General features: G+C 35.7%; 1 long non-coding RNA gene across 1 annotated transcript in view; it reads left to right on the top strand.

The window, feature by feature from the left end:
* The window catches only part of LOC112476209, a 45,671-nt gene that overhangs the window by 2,743 nt on the left and 20,745 nt on the right, over positions 1-22,183 (top strand). The window contains exons 2-3 of the long non-coding RNA XR_003044983.1: positions 2,075-2,151; positions 5,353-5,434. This is a non-coding gene — a long non-coding RNA (uncharacterized LOC112476209). The remainder of the gene's footprint in view (positions 1-2,074; positions 2,152-5,352; positions 5,435-22,183) is intronic.

The following is a 22,183-nucleotide window of genomic DNA, read 5'->3' as shown; positions in this document are numbered from 1 at the left end:
CTGCTCTAATTAAATTTTCAGTCTAATCAGTTATAATGGAGACATTAATCAAATGGTCACACAAAGGCCATTTATAGTGGTTTAGGGAGATTTACCCTTCAAGCTTTCTGGCTTCCTCAAGTATAAAATTAGAATGATAGTGATAATGGCTATTATTTATTAAGCCCTCATGGTGTGCCAGACATTGCCTTAAGCTCTTTATATTCATGATTTTACTTAGATCCCTTTCAGCTCTATATCTGAGACATCGCTATGCCTCTTTGACTCAGAGTTAGGAAGACACTCCACACTGACGATGAGAATCAGTCATGGGTACTAGGCTCAGAGATGTGCAGCTGTGTTTGGAGAGGAAGTTTTGTATCTCCTTACCTCTCACTGGAACTCTTTTAGGGGTGGCCTCTCCTGGATTCCATAGAAACCACTGAGCACACAGGATAAGGGAAGCTTTTACTGAGAAACTACAGTGCCCCTGATCCCGCTAGGCTTACTACTCCTCACTCTAACTCTGGAGGTAAGAACTTTACCTCCAGGTTCAGGACACTGAGGTTGAGGACACTGAGGCACAAAAAACAAAAACTCCAGGATAAACAGAGAGTCTCTGGCTATAATTAGTATGTACAGATGTGAAAATTGGACAGCGAAGAAGGCTGACCGCCCACCTGCCCCCCGCAATTGATTTATTGAAATACAACGTTGGAGGAGAGCTCTACAGATACCCTGGACCACCAGAAAGATGAACAAGTCAATCCTAGAGCAAATTAAGCCTGAAATAAAGGAAGCAAAAATGACAAAACCGGAAGCAAAAATGACAAAGATGAAGCTGTCCTACTTTGGGTACATCATGAGGAGGCTGGGTTCTTTAGAAAAGACCATCATACTGGGAAAAATAGAAGGCAGCAGGAAAAGAGGAAGAACAAGTATGAGATGACTGACTCCATAAAAGAAGCCATAGGCAAGAGCTTGTAGGAGCTGAGCAGGGCTACTGAGGACAGAATGTTGTGGACATCACTCACTCGTAGAGCTGCCAGGAGTTAGAGCCAACTTATCGGCATGTAACACACCCCACACCCACTCTGACTCCAAGACCACAGCACAACAAAATATCTCTGTTAGGACACTTACACAAATTTATAATATATTTTTTACATAGCTCTTTTTTCCCCACATTTACACCCTTTGCTTGTACACTTTAAGCTTTTAGACCATGTCTTATTCTTCGTATCTCATGCACCTGGCACACTATCAGCCCACACAAGAGACCTAACAAATGTTTTCAATGCACGAATGCCTTATAATCGTCTAAAAATTGTTTCTTGGCTTCTTTGGTAGAGGCGTCTGAGCAGATGTGTAGGGGAGCACAGGAAGTTTCTCCAGGTTTCTCCCATTTGGTGTGGAGGTCTCTATGTGTTGCTTGAGCTCCACTGAGCATGAAAGGTGAAGTGGAGCTCACTATCAGTGCTTCCAGGCATTGAGTATGTCTGCACTAGAACTGCTGCCAAGTAACATGCTGTGGCCCTGGCTGAGGCAGTGAGAAATGTGATGAGGAAAATAACAAGCCCAGAAGGAGCTTAAGGAAACTAACTCAAATGACTCCACACCCAGCAAGGAGAAAATCATAACTCAGTCAGAGTGATAAGGAAAACAAAGAACAGACCCACAGTTTCTATGGTTTGAGCATTTCAGATGGGAAAAAAAGACCAAATCTGAAAGAGAATCTGCAAGCAATAGTCATAATAGCAACTTCCTTTATGAGAAATAAAATAAAACATATATTATCCCTTAAAATGTACATTAAATTATAGTCTGTCCGTGTGAATTATACCTGGAATTAGAAAATCTTACAAAATTGTGTATAATGATGACAAAGTTATTTTTCAGAAAGGGTAGAATTCTTATTTTTACATTTATTAATTAATTCTTTTTTTTCCAGCTGCCAATTTATTAAATTTTATTGGGAGACAGAGTGGATTACTGAGATTAAACTTTAATTTACTAGACAAATAAAAGTAGTATAAGAAGTCTCAATTCTTCTTAATGTACATTTCACTCTACTAATCTTTTCCTCTCCTGCTAGGTGTCAAGATGGAAAAGGGTCAGAGAAAAGAGAGTAGAAGATGTATGTGTTTTTGAGATTAGGCAAAGGGAGAAAAGGTAAGTGGAATGATAAGCAGATGCTTAGCTAGATGCCAATACCAGGGGGAAGCAGCCTGCAGCCAGAGCCTCCGTTGGAAACAGACAAAGAAGCCACACTTCAATTACATTGTTTGTGATTATTTGTATTGAATTGTCTTGCTTTTACTCTCATTGTTGATGTCAGTTTTTTTTGTTTTGGTTTGGGGTTTTTTTGGTGCATTCAAGGACAATTTTCATCCGTAAAGATAATCAGAATGTTTTATTTTTTAATTTTAATAACTGATGCTATTAAAGTTACAATTTTTTTTTAAAAACCTGCTTTTACCATAGGCTTCTGAGTTCAACTCACAAATGGTACTGTTCTATCTATATGTTTAGCAAATGTTAGCAATCATTGTTTTAAAAACTTTAAATAATGTTTGGTCTCACTTACAAATTTAAATACCCTTCTAATTAACATCAGTTTAATGGGTTAATACTTCAACATTTAATATTTATTTTTTCTCCTTTTAAGATATTACCTTAGCAAAATCTTTCTGAACGATAAATAATCATATAAATTTAGTAGCAAATTTACAAAATGGCCAATCATAAGTTCTCTTAAATATTCTCATAAAATTTTAAAAATGCCAATTTAACTTTGCAGGTCAAACAACTAAAGTTTTTAAATTAGAGTTATTTTAAAAAACAAACTATCACAAACATAAGAACGTAACATTTAAGACAAATCACTTTTTACCTAAAATTTAATACTATAATTTTGATTCTCTTAAATCTTTCTCCATGTACAGAATTTTAAATCTCCATGAGGTTAAAACATATATTTACCTCTAAGGAATGTCAGTTGTCTGAGATTATTTAGATGAGATAGTTCGACCATGATGCCGTTTCTTGTTCATTACCAGAAGGGGACTCATTGAATAATCTTTTTCATAATCATTGTTATTGCTTCATAACTCATGCACGTGGTCATGAGCCATGAACCTGAAGTTAAATTATTCATACCATATCAGCGTCTTTCCAAATTTTCAACTAACTCATAAAGAAAGAAATGAATATACTTCATACAATGCAAGTATATTGTATTTACATACAATTCTTGGTTCTAATCCACAAAATAGATTCTATGATACATTAATTAGAAGCAATTCCCATTTATGAAAAGTTTCACCATCTTTTATTTTTCTATCCACTCGCAGAAGCCTTCCAGAGTGATCACTCAAATGGAATTTGCATTTTATAACTGTTATGAAACGAAGTGTGTCACCCCCAAATTTATGTTGCATATTGTTGAGTCATGTTGAAGCCCTAACTTCCAATGTGACTGTATTGAAGACAAGGCTTTTAAGCAGGTGATTAAGGTTAAATGAGGTTATAAGTGGAGTCTCGATTCTATAGAACTGGTGTCTTTATAAAAGAGGAAGAGATAACAGAGATCTTTCTCTCTCTACCATGTGAGGACACAGCAAGGCAGTGTGTGCGAGCTAGGGAGAGAACTCTCACCAGAAACCTTACTCTGCTGGAAATTTACTCTTGGACTTTTCAGGTTCCAGACTGTGAGAAAATAAATTTCTCTGGATTAAGCCACCTAATCTATGATTTTATTATGGCAGCCTGAGCAGACTAAGTAGACTCTGTTAAAGACATGTAATACAAAAATTAATAGGATCTTGCATTTTCCTACATTTTGGGGGCCTAGAACTCTCAGGAATAGTTTTTTTTTTAAATGATAGCTGATTGAATTGTAGATATCTTTAAAAAATATCTTGGATATCTTACTAGATGTAAGCTAATAGGACTTGCAATCTTAGTTAAAGAGGCTACTTTACTAGTGTTTATCTGTGTCTAATCTCTTATCATATCTGTATTGTGCCTAGTTTTAAAATCATAGAGAGAGATCAGTTTTGGAGAATGTGCTTAGTGTGAGTAACCAGCTCATCCAAAAAATATATCAGTTTAGATGCGTCAGGTTGGCAGGAGTCAGGTGAAATCCTGGGAAATGAAACAGGAGTGATATGGTTTATCCAACTTCCTCAATGCGAAGCAGTTCTCTAATTGAGAGGAAGGGCTGGAGGTAAGCCGGGGAACTGCTCTGAGTTAGGAACAGCCTCGCAATAGGGATCCTAAGTATCAGTTAAGGTGTCCTAAAATGTTCCTTAAACATAGACGGGAGCAGCCTCCAGGTGCTCAAAGCCCACTGTGTGAGGAAACAAACTATTTATGAACCATCCACCACTGATGCATCTGCCATGCTTTCTGGTTGAGTTCGATTTGTTCTGGAGGAGAGGCCAGGAAGACACAGAGAGGATGGCTCTGGGACTATGCAAGAATGACGGATGTAGAGGGGTGTTAGGATGTGTTTGTTTTCCTGAGACAATTCCTTCCCCTGAGAAGGAAACTTAAGTAAGACTGCGAAGGGAGAACCTTTGTTATAACAATGAATTCCTGTCAGTATCAGCATGAAACAGGTATGTTGGGATACTGTTCATCAGATGCTCCACTCAGAAGGCAGAAGGGTGACTCAGTACCTCAATGACCTGACCTTTCCTTTCATGCTGGGAACTGGACAGTCGAAGAGGGACCGAAAGGTGGTTTATATATTAAAACCATGTTTGACAAGGAGAGGAAGAATAGAGAGGAGGGATTTCCAGGATATTCTTGTCAGCTGGACTTCAAGTGACTGATGATGACTCAACAGGAAAAGTGAAGGACTGTTTTGTACCATTCTTAGGAGCCACGTACATTCCTAATGACCTATTGGTGAGATATTCTATCTGATAATAGCTCCTTTCTGCTCTAACAAGTAGTGGCTTACTTATATACAAAGAACACTGCTATTGATGAGCCTTCTCTAAAGCAGGATGAAGTCGATACCTAAAATAAGAATATTCCCTTCTCAAGTAATAAAAATAAATCATAGTCTATCTAAGCTGTTTCAGGGCAACTTCAAATGTGAGAAAAAAATTAGTAGCTAAATTATTTCTAAGAAAATGTGACTTCTATTAGTGTAGGAGGCAGAACTTTTAACTGTGACAATATAAAAAGTATAGCATAATTTTGGTCAAGAGTATAAAACTGAAGTAAGTATTTCACAAATACCAAAGATCTATTTAAGTGTGTTGATTATATGGCAAGGTAAGGCAATAATTTTAAATTCTGTATCTTCTCCATTAGTCATTCTCTGATGATTCTTTTTGCAATTGCTTTCACTACTTCCAGCTCTACATCGCCAGGCAGACCCTTGTAGTTCCTGCCCACTGGACATCTCCACAATGGTTATTCCAAAGATACTACAAGCTCAGTATGTACACTTTGCTACACTTCATCCTTTTTCCTAAACCTGCTTTTCAGATTGCATTTCCTGCCTTAGTTGGCTAAGAAAGAAACTTGACATGTAATCAGTCACTAAGATACCTCTTTGATATCTCTGATGTCTACTCATTTCTGTCAACCCCCAGCTTCAGCATTAGGTCAGTCCTCATTGCCTGGGCAATTGAAATAAGCCCTTAATGTGTCTCCATGGCTCCAGTCAGCCATTCTCTAATCCATGATTGCAGTGAGGATAATCTTTCTGAAAAAAGCAAATTTCATTCTCTCCAGGCCTTAAAATCCTTCCATGGCTCCTCTTGATTGATGGATAGGGTCCAAACTCCCTAGTTTGCCAAACCAGTTTCCGTTATCTCTCTAATCTCACTGATTGCCAAATCTTTTGCTCCTGGAATTATGCTTCAGTCAAGCTCAATTTCCTTAAATTCTCCTAATGGGCTTGTAAGAGAGATCATTAGGAGTTCATGAGGTCTCCATGAGAAGTTTTCTATTTTATGTTTTAATTTTGATAATTATTTTTTTAAATACTATTGGCATATTCTGAATCATTCAGGTCAGTGGATTTCAAACTTTAGCACACATAGGACTCACCTGGAGATCTTATGAAAGGGCCGCTCTGTTCTGTGGCCAAAGGCATTTCTAATAAGCTCATAGGTGCTGGCAGTGCAGCTACTCTGTGGACCACAGTTTGTGTAATAAAGGTCCAGAATGATCAGTTTTTAATTGAGTACAACCACAAAATTGTCTTGTTGTCATGGACTAACAAATAAAGAAGAGAGGCAAACTTAATATTTTAAATAATATTCATTACGAATGAAGACCAAATGATGTCACAGCTTGCTATATAAATAAAGATCTGGCAATTGTTCTAGTAAAAGATGATGAAAGAATTAAATCATTTAGTACAAAGTAATATAGGCATGTCAGGCTCAAAAGATTCGTAGTTATCAAGACAATATTATTTCAGCAAGAAATATCACTCATGCCATTAAATTGATATTGCCATTTGGAATATTAATTTTGTATTTTTCTTTATAATTAATTTATCCATGTGTTTGGGTTTTATAATTATATAATAGCTATAAACATTAGGATTTATACTTAGTATTTTATTTCTACATAGTTAGGAAAACAATTTAAACAAATTCCAGGGTATAAGATAAATTTACTCCTTTATAATAGGTCTAAATACTGCACAATTTGAGAAACACTGGACTAAGCTAAGTCATGTCTCTTTGACTTTGCTGCTATTGTCATTTCTGCCCGGAGTGCCCTTCCTTAATCCCTTGCCAACCTTGCCACCCTGCCATCATGTCCACTTAGCAAACAGCTATTTTTCCCTATGGCTTCCTTTCAGAGATTCATTGTCAGCTTTATATTAAACTGTGCCTTATCCTACTTCCTTTCATAAGATCTATGACACATTACCTCACACTTGACTTCATGTGTTTGCTTACTTTGTTGACTGTCTGTTCTATTCCAAGGACAAAGGTCTTGTCTTTTTCTTATTTATGTTTGATCAGTGCTTGGCATAACATACTTGCTCAATAAATGCATGGTTGTAAAACTTGGCTTGCTCCTTCCTAGACAGAAAGAGTGGGTCAACACATCACATGTTCATATTTGTGGGCAAAAAAAATTAAGAGTATAAAACAATTGTAATATACTTCTATGTGTAATTTGATTTCAATATAGTAATTCAAAAGCTTTACTTGTCTCCTAGAGAATCTGCTGAAAAGTCTGTATTTTTGCTAATTTTCCAGAGGTCTTTTGTTGAAGTCAAAGCTTAGAGAGTTTTCAAATAATGCAAAAAGAACATTGTGATTACATTTTGGTTGATGCATCATCAGAACTAAAAATAGAATGGAAAAACTGAAAAATCTTTACTCGAATCTCCAGCCAAAGTATGGTTAAACATTATGAGTGAGCTGGAATTATTAAAACTTTAAACTTTTACTTATGAAGGATAAATTCTGCAGCCCATAGAGACTCCTGGCCCTAACTTCCTTGTGTTTTGGTTTTGCCATTCTATTTTGGTTAGCATCTTCACTAGAGCTGGATGAGGGAGTGAAGCCGTTTGCCTTTAAAAAAAGGACAAAGCCTAAAGTACATTTGGCTTTATTTGATAGTGAGACTGATTTTTCTGGCCTATATATAGAAAAGACCTACTTCCTAATAAGACCCTCTCTGAATTTATCAGAATGATGGACAGTGTGGGGTTAGGGTTGGGATGAGGATCTGGGGACCCAAAATGGGTTCTATCTAATTCTGTCCCTGATATATAAATATGACTATAATACTACACATATCCTGTTTGAGAGAATGGCTTTGATAGAACAAAGTTGGTCTGGCACAGCACAGAACTAAATTTTTATTTTATATGCATAGCTGCTGCCACTTCATTATGAGAACAAGACTCTTTCGACCCTAGAAGCCATATAAACTAATATAGCTCAGTGGTTTTGGAGATTAATTCATTTATATCTTCAACTGAGCATTTCTCTACTTAGAATGAACAATCTAAGAAGGAGATTTCTATTCAACTCCTTCAGAGTTACTTATTTTACTCCCTAGCAGTATCAAACATACTCATGATTTTCTTACTCTTCCATGATCCTTCTTCCTGGAATGCCCATCCCCATCTGTGATGGTTAATTTTATGTCAACTTGATGGGGTTAAGAAGCACAAATAGCTGGGAAAATGTTATTTCTGGGTGTGTCTATGAGGGAATTTCCAGAAGAGATTAGCATTTGAGTTGGAGAACTAAGAAAAGTAGATGGCCCTTCTTCCCAATGTGGGCGGACATCGTCTAATTTACTGAGGGCAAGAATAGAAAATAAGTTGGAGGAAGGGTGAACTTTCTGTGTTTGAGCTGGGACATTCATCTTCTCCTTCCCTTGCACTCAGTAGAGACTTATGCCGTTGCCCCCTCCCTAGCACTCCCTTCTCAGGCCTTGGACTCAGACTGAATTACACCACTGGCTCGCCATGGCAGATTACAGGACTGCTCAGCCTCCTAGTCACATGCAACAATTCCTATAACAAACATTTTATCAGTACTGTTTCTGTGGAGAACACTGACTAATACTTATTCCAAGGAAAAAATCAGTTTTTCAAAACCATCCCCAGATATTACTTTCTTCAGAAAGCTTCTCAGTTATCACCAGGGAGTGATCCAGTTGACCTGATCTCAACAGGGAAGGAATAGATACAAATGGACACGTGGAATCTTAAAACTCCTGGTACAGTGGAAAGAATACTTGATTTGGAATCAAAAGATGTGGTTTCAAACCCTCCTTCTTCATATGACCAAGTAGAGAAATTTCTGTTTTGTACGCTTTATAGACTGGTCTTCCACATCAATTTTTCTCTTTGAGAAAAGAATGTTAATCTGTTTGTATGCCTACTCTCTCCCACAGTTCTGTCAACAGTGAGTGTGTGTTCAAATATTCATTATATTGAGTTAAATTAAACATAGCATTCTTGTTATTGTACCAATACTGTCTTCTGCGTTTCACACACAGGACCTTGGTACAAAATTGCAGGCCTTTTTCCATTTGGTAAAGAGGAAAACACACAGACTAAAACAGATTTGCCCTATTTATTTTCTGATGTGTGAGAAAATTGTCCAACCCACATGTCGGAGAAAGGGAGTTATTTATCATCACTGCGTATTTTGTTCTCTAGCATTGACTTTCAAAAGAAATGAACTAGCCTTCTAGACTTTATTTTCATTGATGTCTTTGCTCTACCTGTACACTCTGTTCATTTCTAAATAGACTCTTCTCCTGGGAACCCCATTTTTGAGACAGATATCTAAACCTCAATCTTCATTTTGAACATCTTAAATGCCTACGCACTAACCGCAGCTGTTTGTTTATTCTCTGTTTCAACAGGGACAAATGTAGTCACTAATTTTTGCCTTTTAAGGTAACAGCTGATTTAATACTTGCGGGGAGGGGGAAGCCATCATAGTCATAGGAGAGACAAAAATACAGAATATCAGCAGTCTGTGTTCTTTGAACATTCACACTGAAGACAAAAACAATGTTTACACATTATTTAAGGAAATAGGAGAAATTTTGCAGTAGACAGTATATCTAAATGATTGCTTTTTTAGGCAGCTTTTGAAACTTTTATTATGGAGTGTGGTTCATCAGAACTCAATTTGTATTGTCTTTACCCATATGTTATTGCCAGAAATTCAGAGTAGCCCCCAGGAGGGAAGTGCCCCCCTTATTTTTGGTTACAACATATGACTGGAGGTCATGTAATGGGTATATTCACATTTATCAAGTTACCCCCACATGATACAGTCCTGGCTATACATCTCTGATACCAGTTTTTATTCATGATCATTTGGGGAGCTGACGTGGTATTCCTTGAGTAATAGTTATACCTTAATGTTTGTATAAACTTTTATATTTTGCATATTTTATCTCATTTAACTCTCTGTATTATTCAGAACTCTTTTAGCTGCAAGTGACAAAAACCAGCTTAAACTAATATAAGCATTAAAGAGGAATCTTTATTAGAAGGTAAGGGCTTACCTGAAAACTCCAGGGGTAGACTTTATGATCTGACTTCGATCATGGCAGGAATAAGATGTTTCCTATGACTATGTTTAACCCTATAACTCTCAGCTCAGCTTTTCTCTCTGATAACTCAGTCAGCTGGCTTTAGCTTTTCATTTTTCTTAGTGCTTGCTACCTTAGAGGAGAGATTCTCTGTGTATTCGTAGAGCAAAGCTCAAAAAAGGACTCCAGTTGGCCCCTTGTGGGTCATATGCCCGTCTCTGGGACCATCAGAGTAGAGAGAGGGTTGGAGTGTTACGATTGGCTAGATTATTGTCACTCTCTCAACCCTGTGGTCTGGAGACTGGTGGGGCTGTCCGAACCAACAGGTGATTCAGAGCTACGTGGGATAGGGAGGTTCTGCTCCTTGAGGGAAACGAACTGCTGGGAATTGGACACAGATGCCCACTCTGTTATCAGAAACCTATGAAAGGTAGGTATTGTTTTTCATATTTTAGAGGCTTAGAGAGATTGATTTGCCAAAATTCATACAGCTAGTGAGTAGCTAAACTAAATCTTCTAATCTATTTAGTTCCTTTTGTTGATCTTCAGATAAGAGAACACATTAACCACTTTAAAAAAATTCTTCCTTCTCTTTAAAAGAGACTCACAAATAGGCACATAAAATTACCATCACAAAGTAAAAGAGTAATTGGTTCACTTTAAGACCTAGAAAGAAATCTGGAATATTTTGCAAGTGGTTGAAAAGACAACAAAAGGTCATTTTAAATATAGAACAACATTGTAAGAAAGGAACACCAAAATGTACAAAAATGTTACTGTAACTTTTCTACTTATTGGACATATTCTATAAAAAAAATTATAATTTCAAGTTTTACTGTTGGTTTCCTTTTAAAATAAATTTGAAAAAAATACCTCTGGCGGGGGAGGGATATTTGTTATTATAACAAATAGTGCAATGTGCTTTAAAAAATACTATTGCACTTTCCCATTAATATTTTTCTGGGATATCTGGGGTGGGGTGGAAGAGAGAGTTGGGTCAAAATGACACAGAAGAAAGGGCAGAACCAGCTTTTTTGTTAAAAGGCAGCATGCAGTCCTGGTCATAGGAACAGTCCAGGTTCACCAAAGTAACTGCCAGAGGTCAAGCAGTATTTGGTCAAAAAACCAAGTGTGTGCCTCTGACTCGTAATCTCTGTTTCTAGAGGTAAGAAGTAATCCAGTGGGTTGTTCTTCCCCAAATCCTAGAATCTCTAGAGCCTAATGATCAAGGAATATTTAAATATTCAAATTTAACACATTGATTATTGTATAATTTCATCATTAACTTTTCTTGCTTCATAATGTTTCCTAACAAGCTTCAGAAGCATCAAGACATTTCCTCAAGAAATTTAGAAAGAAGTTAACTGAAAATAGAGAAAGTCATTGATAGAAGTTTCATGAAGAAAACAACAGACAAGAACACCAGTATTAGGTTGGGCTGAGAGAACAAAAACAAAACTGCAATTCCCTGAAGTGGGCTTACAATGTCGATTGTAAAGAAAAATGAGTTAGACATTATGGACATTATTAAATAAACAAACCAAGAGCAATTATAAGTACATAGTTTTAGGGAAACAAATTCATGTATAAAATCTGATTGAGGAAAAAAAATGCCCATTAGTTAGAAAAATTCCATAATGAATATAAGCTTTTAACCACGTAATTAAGAGGCTTCTTAAAAAGATAGCCTCTTTCAGTGCTCAGACTAAAGAGTCTATACCCATCTTAAAATTATTTTTATGGGTTTTGCCATTTGGCATTCTTTTTCATTTTAGCAATTTTCATGAGAATAAATATAATAATGCATTTTATGTAATAATACTTAATTATTATTATCTACTATTTATCCAATGATCTCACGCTAGCTATAAACATTAATTAATTGAGATTTACAAAACCCTGTGAAGTGCCAAGTACAATGGCCAGGTTGTACTTAACCACTAATTTCTCTAAATGCTGCTTTGAAGTCTTTGAATATTTAACTAGTGATTATAATTCATGTTGCTATCTGGGAAACTTGAAGTAAACTCATTTTTATCTTGTTCCCATGATTTTCAAATAAAGTTTTCACTCATGATTTCTGGAACAAGCCATAGGAAATTTGAATAATTTTGACTTAGAGTTGAAACTATGTCTTTAAGAATATTCAGACCAGCGAGAAAGCTATGCTGACATTTCAGTCCTCTGCAACTATAACAGTGATATACCTCATTATTCCCACTTTAGTATTTTCCATAGCAGTCAGCTTATAAGGCTTCAGACTCTGGCCCACAGAATAAGCTGATCTCACAAAGATTTATCATGAACCTAGCTTCCTTCTTTTTATACTTCCTCTAATTCTCTCTTTTGGCTTTCTGTCCCAAAAGTATAGAATAGAGCTATGGGCTGGTAATTCAGAGGCCAAGTGTCCTCCAAGTATGTAACAATAAATTAATTTCACTTCTTTAAAATGGTTTTATATACCAAATGCAGGTAAAATAATGCCTATTGTACAATTTCTCAACATTGTGGCCACTATAAAGTGAGATAATATGTACAGTTGCTCCTTTTTGGAGTCTGTGTTTGGTTCACATTCATTTAACAAATACTTGTTCAATGCCTATTATGTGCCATGCTCTGTTCAAAGGGCTGGGAAAGCAGTGAACAAACTAACAAATAAATAAATAGTTATTCTCATGGGACATATATTCTAGTAGGCAGGAGAGAGAAACAGTAAAAATATATCATATGTTAGATCAGAAGTCCCCAATTCCCAGTCCGTAGACCAGTACCAGTCTATGGCCTGTTAGGAACTGGCTGCACAGCAGGAAGTGAACAGCAGGCAGGCGAGCGAAGCTTCATTTTTATTTGCAGCTGCTCTCCAGCGTTAGCATCACTGCTTTAGTTCCACCTCAGATCATCAGGCATTAGATTCTCACAGGAGCACTGGCCGCTGGTGCCAAAAAGGTTGGGGACCACTGTGTTAGATGATATTATGGAGGATCTGGATTCAATACAATTCCTATCACTTATGAGCTATGTAGCCTTGGGAAAATTACGTGACCTCACTATACCTGTTTTCTAATTTGTGACATAGAAAAAAATACATTTTAGGTTTGTGTTGAGAATTTATACTCATCGCAAACAGTCCAGTTTGATATTCTAGTACGATTTAGTGAAATCCGATAAATTTTATAATCATTATGATAACAAAAGACTTTTTATGACAGCTAGTAATTCTTAGAAATGAGATTTGAACCCAGGCAGTCTGACTTAAGGTTCCTGTGCTTAACTACTGGCTTACATCACCTCCTACCACTAATAATAGCCAAGAGCTTCACATGTGTAATCTCATTTAACCCACACAAGAACCTATAAAATAAGAAACAATGCTGCCCTCACAGCCTCCTCCTTTGAGCACCTGAGTTACTATCACCAGCTGGATAGCACTCTCAGAGATCTGAGTCCTGCCTCTGTTGGCCTCTCCTCCAAGCTTTAGATGCCAATTACCCCAATCTTTTCTCTTTGTACCCCCTGCCACTGAGGTGACGGAGAGGGGTTCCTAAAATTGCTAGCTGTATGTTACCTCAGTGTCCTCTTTTCACATTTTCAATTCTCCAAAACTATTTAATCAATTCCAACACAGAAATTAATAAAGTTTCTGTTAAAATACCTACTGTGGTTTTAGGTTTCCTGCTGCAACTTAGACTGATTTATACTTAATATCAAAAATGTTCCCCAAAAAACCTCACAAAGAAGAAATTTGGAGATTGGCTAAGTCACGTCCTTGTCCTTGAATGCAGTGCTAAGTTCATTGCCGATGAGAGAGGGAATACTAGTAATCTATGGCATGCACCACCAAATGCCATTACAATTAATTGGGTTATCTCCTGCAGTTGATTGCGATGAAGTGCTAGCTCAAGGAAATGCCTACACTTTTTATAACACTATAGTCTTTTACGTGGATGGCACATGATTTATTTCACCAGTCCCCTATATTCGGGGTAGTTTTCAGTTTTTCACTGTGATGATACCATAATAAACATCTATACATTATATCTATATATGTCATATATATATATATATATATATCCCTTCGCATTATTATAAATATTAGTATAAGTACTTCTTTAGAATAAATAAGTCATTAAAAAGTAATGGCTAATAATGTTGAGAAATTATTTCTGGTAGTAGAATTGTGGGTGATTTTTATTTTTTTCTTTATCATAGTCTGCCTTTCTGATTTCTTTTCCAATAGAATATTTTCCTTTTGTGATAAGAAAAAATGAAGTTGTCCCTTGTCTCCCAATTAATGCTATTAATTTTGTCACTATCATGGCACTAATGTACTTTGCCATGATTTAATGAGATTTACAGCAACTGTCAACTGTACAATAATTGGGATAAGTCATTAAGTCAGCTGAACTGATTGCTATGGTTCATTTGTTTGATCAATTCTTTCTTCTCAAGGGTGAAAGTAATTTTCAGGTAATCAGAAAGTAACTCATGAAATCATAGAAGCTCTAGGTTGGAAGAGACTATATATGTCCTAAAGAAGCTGCAATTTTGCTATTAATATAGATGATGCCTATAATTTAATGTTATTAAATATTAATGTGTTGAATATTAGCAGATCCTCAAGGCCCTCTAGTCTTCACACTCTGCTCTTTTCCTAGGCAAATTCATCCAAAACAATAGCTACAATTATCATCTATAAAGCATTACTCACAATTTTAACTGTAACCTATAATTCTCTTCTGATCTCAGATAGGTTTTTAAAAATCAAGAATAAGGATTTGCATTGGAGGAAACAGGATATAGGTTTTAAATATAATAAAATTGGACCAAGATTAGAGGCATCACTATATCCATCCCCTGCAGAAGTAGAAGAGGATGCCTAGGCTGAGGGAGAAATGAAGGAGGGTAATAGGGTATGACCTCAGATGAGGTCCAGGCAAATAGATCTCATTTATTCTACTTATAATTAGGTGAGTGGTAGGGCATCAGATGGAGAACAAGACTAGGCCACTGCCTAACTTATTCATGAACTGCAACAGTGAGCCACCTGGAAGCCAACCAAAGCCTGCAGACCAGTGTCTCCACAGAAAACACTGTGTGTTGCCAAGAGCAAACACATTGGTTGTTTCAGTCTTCCTCCCTATTTACGAAAGCCCAGTGTCCTCCAACACACCAAATTGGTAGTTGAAGGTGGGAATAGAAAGTCCCAGAACAAGTTACTGCAATGGGAGGGACAGAGTGGAAACCCTTTACACAGTACTCCCCACTTCAGTGAATGACATCTGGTTGGGCAAATCTAAAAATTAGAAATATTACAAAAATATTCCCAAATAACTATTACTCTCACTCCCCAAATACTAACAGTTTACTACATTTGCTCTCTTTTCCTGCGCACGTGCACACACACGCATACAAACGCACACACTTTTTTTTTCTATACCCTTCAAGAGTAAGTTGTGTATCGGATGCTGATTCACCCTTGAATACTTGTCATTATTTCCTAATATCATGGAAATTCTTTCACATTAAGAAGTACATTATCGAAATTAGAAAATTACCATCGATACAATATTATTATCTAATCCACAGACTTTATTCAGATTTCCGCTAAGGCCTTACTAATATTCTCTATAAAAAGGAAATCCAAGATCATATATTGTATTTAGTTGTCATTTCTCTTTAGTCTCCTTTAATAAGGATTACTTCCTGAGTCTTTGTTTGTATTTCATAACATTGATATTTTTGAAGACTATACATCAGTTATTTTTATTGTGGTGAAATAAAACAAAATTTATTATCTTAACCATTTTTAAGTGTACAGTTCAATAGTATAAGCCTATATCCATTGTTCTACAACAGAGCCCTAGAACTTTTTTATCTTGCAAAACTGAATCTCTGGACCCTCTAAACACTAATTCTTTTTCCTACTCTAGCATGTGGCAACCACCTTTCTATTTTTTGTCTCTGTTTGACTACTTTAGGTACTTTACATGAGTGGAATCATTCAATATTTGTGCTTTTGTGACTGGCTTATTTCACTTAGCATAATGTCCTAGAGGTTCATCTATGCTGTAGCATGTGACAGGATTTCCTTCTTTTTTTGAGGCTGTCATAATATTCCATTGTATATAAATACCACATTTTCTTTATCCAATTATTCACTGATAGACATTTGGTTGCTTCCACCTTTTGGGTATTGTGAATAATGCTGCAATGAGTATGGATGTGCAAATATGTCTTCAAGATCCTGCTATCAATTCTTCTGGGTATATTCCCAGGTTTGGGGTTGCTGATTATATCATAATTCCTTTTTTAATTTCTTGATACATCTTTATACCATATTGGCTACATCATTTTACACTCCCAACAACAGTAAACAAGTATTCCAATTTCTCATATCCTCACCAACACTTATAGATGTGAGGTGATAGTTCATTGTGGTTTTGATTTGTGCTTTTCTTACAATTAGTGATATTAAGCATTTTTTGATATATCTGTTGACCATTTGTATATCTTCTTTGGAGAATTATGTTATTCAAGTCTTTGCTCATTTTAAAACAGGATTTTGGGTTTTTTTGTTGTTAAGTTGTAGGAGTTCCTTATATATTCTGGATATTAACCCTTATCAAACATATGATTTGCAAATATTTTCTCCTCTTACATAGGTTGGCTTTTTACTCTGTTGATTTTTTTTTTTTTTTTTGATGTGTAAAAGTTAAGTTTGATGTAGTTTGTATATTTTTTCTTTTGTCTATGTGTTTGGCGTCATAGCTTAGAAATCTTTGCTAAATTCAATGTCCTGAAGCCTTCCCTCATGTTTTCTTCTAGGAGTTTTATAGCTTTAGGCCTTATGTTTAGTTCTTTAATCCACTTGAGTCTTTCTTTTTTTTTTCTTTTGGTATATGGGATATGGTTAAGGATCCAAATTCTTTCTAATGTTTGTGAATACCAGTTTTCCCAGCACCATTTGTTGCATAAGAATGTCACAGAAGTGATATTGGATCCTTCTCAATTAGTTCATTTCTGATGATGTTAACCTTGACAATTTGGTTATTGGTGGTGTCTGTCAGGTTTTAAGAGTCATCATCTGACTACTTGTTTTCTTTTTTCCTCCATATCCAACCCATGACTTCCTCTTGTGGATTTTACTATCTAAATATTTCTTGAATCTATCTGTTTTTCTTCTGTGTTTTTGATCTAGTCTCGCTAATCTCCACTGCCCCAAACATACTATTCTCTTTGCTGGGAGCCCTTTTTCTCACCATTTTGGTCTTCTGACCCCTACTCTTTCTTCTAATTTCGGCTCAGATATCACCTCCTCTAGGAGGCCTCCCCAATCCTCGAAATAGCTTAAGTCCCTTCCTTTGTATTCTCATAGCACTGTCTTTCCTTCATAAGACTTGCTACAATGATAAATTTAGGGGATTTTATATAATTTTGGATAAATATCTATTCCCTTGATAAATGGCAAGTTCTATGGAAGCAAAACTCATTGCCTCCCTTTGTGTCAGCACAAAGTTTTTGGCTCATAGCATTCATACAGTCTAATAATAGTCAAAATAATAATAATAATAATAATAATAATTAATAATAATATCGGTGTTGAGTATTTGATATTTGCCAGTAACTGCTAAGTTCCCATCATATCTATATTATCTCAGGAAAGGAAATGTGAATGAAATGTAGTTCATGAACAATTTTTTGACCGCTATTGAATTTTCCATTTATACGATCTTTTATAGACTGTATAATTATGTATCTGCTTTTGATCACTTATCAAATAAATAAAATATGCTATGAACTGCATTAAAGAATCTACAATTTAAAAAGATATGATTCCTTTGAGGGATAGAGAGGGTCCACGTGACAAATTACCTTACCGGTACGGACCCGAAAATTCCAGACAGTTTGATTAAGATTACATTTCTAGAGAAGTCTGAAACTGTAATCATGTCAGATATTAAGTCTAAGATTAGTGTCATGGGCTTTAGCACAAGTGACTCCATTTTAGTTCTGCGATTTTCTTTTCAATGACATTTTACTGCTTTAGAATTCGTTTGCAGTAGCTCTCATTAACTCGCAATTTAATTAATGACACATATTACCTGAGTTGAAGAAATGGAGAGTTCATTTTTTAGTATATGTTGTACTGAAGATGAATAGTAAAAGTTTGCTCATATACCTATAATTTATAATAGGAAAAAGAGGTACATCTGGAGTTCGAGTATCTAACATCAAGGTACTTGGTAAGATCCAGGTGATTGAATAAATATTTCATTACTGAAAAAAAAATAGGTGTACCACGTTTTTCTAGACACAGAGGGTAGTCTGGCTATCTGCATACACTAAGAGTTCCCTGAATTGACATTGTTTCAAAATAATGCATGGTTTTGGAATCTGGTTTAACTTCCTGTCCTTTTAAAGAGATTTAAAAAACTTTGGCAATGTCAAGTCCTGGGTTCTGTGGACCAAAGTTCTCTTTAGAATGTGTATACGAACTGATTAATGGAATACTGGGTAAAACTTCTTTTACCTATGAACCCCACTGAATAAAACTCTATGATTAGCCAGAACATGACAGAGAAATCTGAAGTATAGCCAGCTGATTCAAAATAGAAGTGATGCTGTAGCTTAGTTTCAACAAATTAAGAATCTTCTTCATAGCGGGCAAAAGACCTGTCTTTTTTTTTAAAAGAAGAAGTATAGTGTGCTATATGTTTGAATTACAGACTTAAGAAAAAGTTGGATTTTTTTCTTATCATATAACTAGTTATAAATGTTACAGAAAACAGAGAGAAGCAAAAAGTAAAAATGTACATGTATTCATATACCTTTATATACATGCATGCATTAGTCTTCCTATTATTTAAAATATTCATCTATTTTTTTAGATGATTCTAATTTTTTAAAGCAGCATAACCTTTAACTCTTAGGTGGTCAGTTTTTACATTAAATTTGGAAAAAAGAATAATAAAACTGATTTAATTAAAAAGGGACTGCAGTCCACAAGATGGCAACAGCAGAGCTCCAGGGCACTTATGCAAGTTCCTACAGCACAGTCCCCCAAATCGTTTCAAATGGCTAAAGAGTATTCATGCTATTGCCACATCATGATCTATGGAACATACCCATTATTGCTGAGCATCACGTTGCTTCTAGTATTTCCTTATCAAGTACTGCACTGCAAACAACATCCCTGCGGGCACGTCTGTGAGCACATCCATTATTGTTTCTTTGGAGTAATTTCCTGAAAGTGGAATTCCTGGGTGGAAAGTTGTATTTTTTAAAAGTTTTTAAAAATGGATTGCCAAATTGTCCCCCAGAATAAACTTAAAAAAAATCAATATATTGTCTCAATAATAATTTTGGTGAGGTTAATTTCACCAAAACACTGTTGAAACTTAAAAGAATAAAGTATTGATACATGCTACAACATGAATGAATCTTGAAAATACTATGCTTAGTGAACAGAGTGCCACAAAATGCTACATGTTATATGATTTCATTTATATGAAACGTCCAAAATTGGCGAATCTATGGAGACAGAAAGTAGATTAGTGATTGCCTGGGGCTAGGGAGAATGAGAAATGGAGAGTGACTGCTAATGGATGTATGGTTTCTTTACAGGACAATGAAAATGTACTAAAATTAGACAGTGGTGATGTTTGCACAACTCTGTGAATGTACTAAAATCATTGAACTGTACACTTTAAAATGGCGACCTTTATCTCAATAAAGCTATTAAAAATAAAAATTATTGAAAAATGACCAATGAATGAAAAATGGTAGCTGTGGTAATTGGCTTTTAATTAATAGTGATATTTTACTTTTCTTTATCTATATGTATTGCCATTTATATTTCTTTGGTGAGTTACTTGTCATGTCTCTCATTCTTTTCTTTTAAAAAGTATACAAATTTTCTTAATGATCTGTGTATTTCCTTATCCAGTAGGATAATGTGTCTTTTAATACACACCTTTCTAAATAAATACAAAAGAAAAAATCTTTAAAACACATTTATACTTTTTTAAAATTTAATATTCTGGGCACCATGATACCTATTTCATATCAGGAAAAGGCTAAAACAGGATCTTAATACCTAATTCTAGAATCCCCGTAATTTCGATAATTTTCTGGGAAGTGAAAAGCAAAAAATATTGATTCTAGCTAAATTAGTTTCAGTGTTACAGGTAGTCACAGCCTGAAGCTGCTGGCATTTGCTCAACTCCTAAATTAAATAAAATGTTAAATGTAGCTTTGGAAGGAGCTCAACTTGGCGAGTGCCCTAACAATACATATCAGTTCACAATACACTTCAGAAAATTAGAAAATGCAGAAAACAACTGTTGGCACTAAACGAAAGATATGTCATTGGTTATTTTATGATGCAGTAATATTTAATTCCATACTTTAGGGTAAATTAATCAAGGACTGAAATGAATGATCTTACTGCTGAGATCAATATTTGCTGGGTAGAGTGAAAAATGAAAAAAATAGCATTCTTTCAAAAATACCATTTGAAGACTGAAATCCAAATTTTACACTAGGTTTGTTGATTCTAGAACTTTATTGATTGTAAGAAACACCATTAATGCTTGAGAAGGAAAATCGGTACTACCACATTATATGTATGCATCAATTATAAAATTTATCACAATTTTAGAAATGCTAAATTGTGAAAGAAAAGTATGTCTTAATATTGTGGATATGTGGTGATTTCATGTTTTTTAATGTGAAATTGTGAGTATCTAACTGGTAGATAATTTTCACTCCCTGAATGAACATTAAATCGTTTCATCTCTTGGTGTATAAAAGTTTATTTTCAACAACGGAGCCCAGAAAATGGCACGTTTCGTGCTAGTGACGGTTATAACTAAGGAAAGAGTATAACTACAGAGACCAGATTATAATCTATACTGTGATGTTTATTGTGAACTTTATTATTTGGCCAAGCCAATGCTTCCCAATTCAATCCAAGAGCTAATTAAACATAAGTTACTACTAGCAGTCACTGTGCTAAGAGCTTCCTGGATGTAAAACTGAATAAGGCCTATTCATTGTTTCTGCCCTGGAGCAGCTTTATACATTTGTTTTTTCTTTTTGTTTGGGAGGTGAGGAGAGGCCTGGGAGATAAGACAAGTATAGGAATCTGGAGAGACTTCATTTTTGCTTCTTTTAACAATGAGACAAGGGGTGGTCTCTTGATATAATGATTAAAGTTGGATAAAACAGACACAGAGAGGTAAAGAAGTTTAGCACTAAAAAAATAGCAAGCACAGGGGAAGAAGGGAAGACAGGAAGTAAAAAAAAAAAAAAGAGCAAAAGCTCTAATGAAGGAAATATTGGGGAGGGGGCAACGTGTAGACTTGTAGGTCAGGAGTAGTTCAACGATCTCTGATTCACATGAGAGCAGAGGCAGCATTTACAGTGGGAAAATTGATGATGCATCTCAGCATAAACAAACAGTCTTCTCAAAGAGTGGGTCACATGTCAAGGGAGCCGGAAAAACAAGAGCAGGCAGGCTCTGGAGAAAGCCCTGTGGTGATGAAGGGAGCCTGCTTCCTGGAAAGCAGTCAGAATTGTATAGAAAGTTTGTAAGTAAACACATTTTTCAGGCTCAGCTAAAAACGTGTTTATTTAACACCTCTCATCTAAGGACCTAGGAATGTTTTACCAACATTTACATTCATAGCTTGCTTGTATTCCAAGAGACAGGAATGAAATTGGAATGTTTTTATGATCTGTTCTTTGTCCTGCAGTTCTGATGAATTTATTTTTCTCAAAAGAGAGATAATGTAGACTCACAGTTATGTTAACAATAGGGAAATAACAATAGAGATAATAGAATTTTGGACTCATTCTAATCCCAAATTGCATAAAAGTTTAAGGCATTAACAATTTTGGTGACTTTTAGCTTAGTAACATACCTCTAAAGTGGGGAAAACAGCACTTGCTGTTTTGATGAAAGGAAATGGGATTGTATCTACACCGTGCTGTGTGTTTCTTAGAAGTGGTATAGGCCCTATCCAGTGGTCCCCAACCTTTTTGGCACCACGGACCAGTGCTTCTATGAGAATCTAATGCCTGATGATCTGATGTGGAGCTGAGGTGGTGATGATAGCTCTGGGGAATGACTGCAGATACAGAT

Source organism: Pteropus alecto, unplaced genomic scaffold (genome assembly GCF_000325575.1).
Source record: "Pteropus alecto unplaced genomic scaffold, ASM32557v1 scaffold12, whole genome shotgun sequence".
Classification (NCBI taxonomy): Eukaryota; Metazoa; Chordata; class Mammalia; order Chiroptera; family Pteropodidae; genus Pteropus; species Pteropus alecto.
The sequence above is the reverse complement of the archived record's forward strand: the minus strand, read 5'-3'. Positions and strand labels throughout refer to the sequence as shown.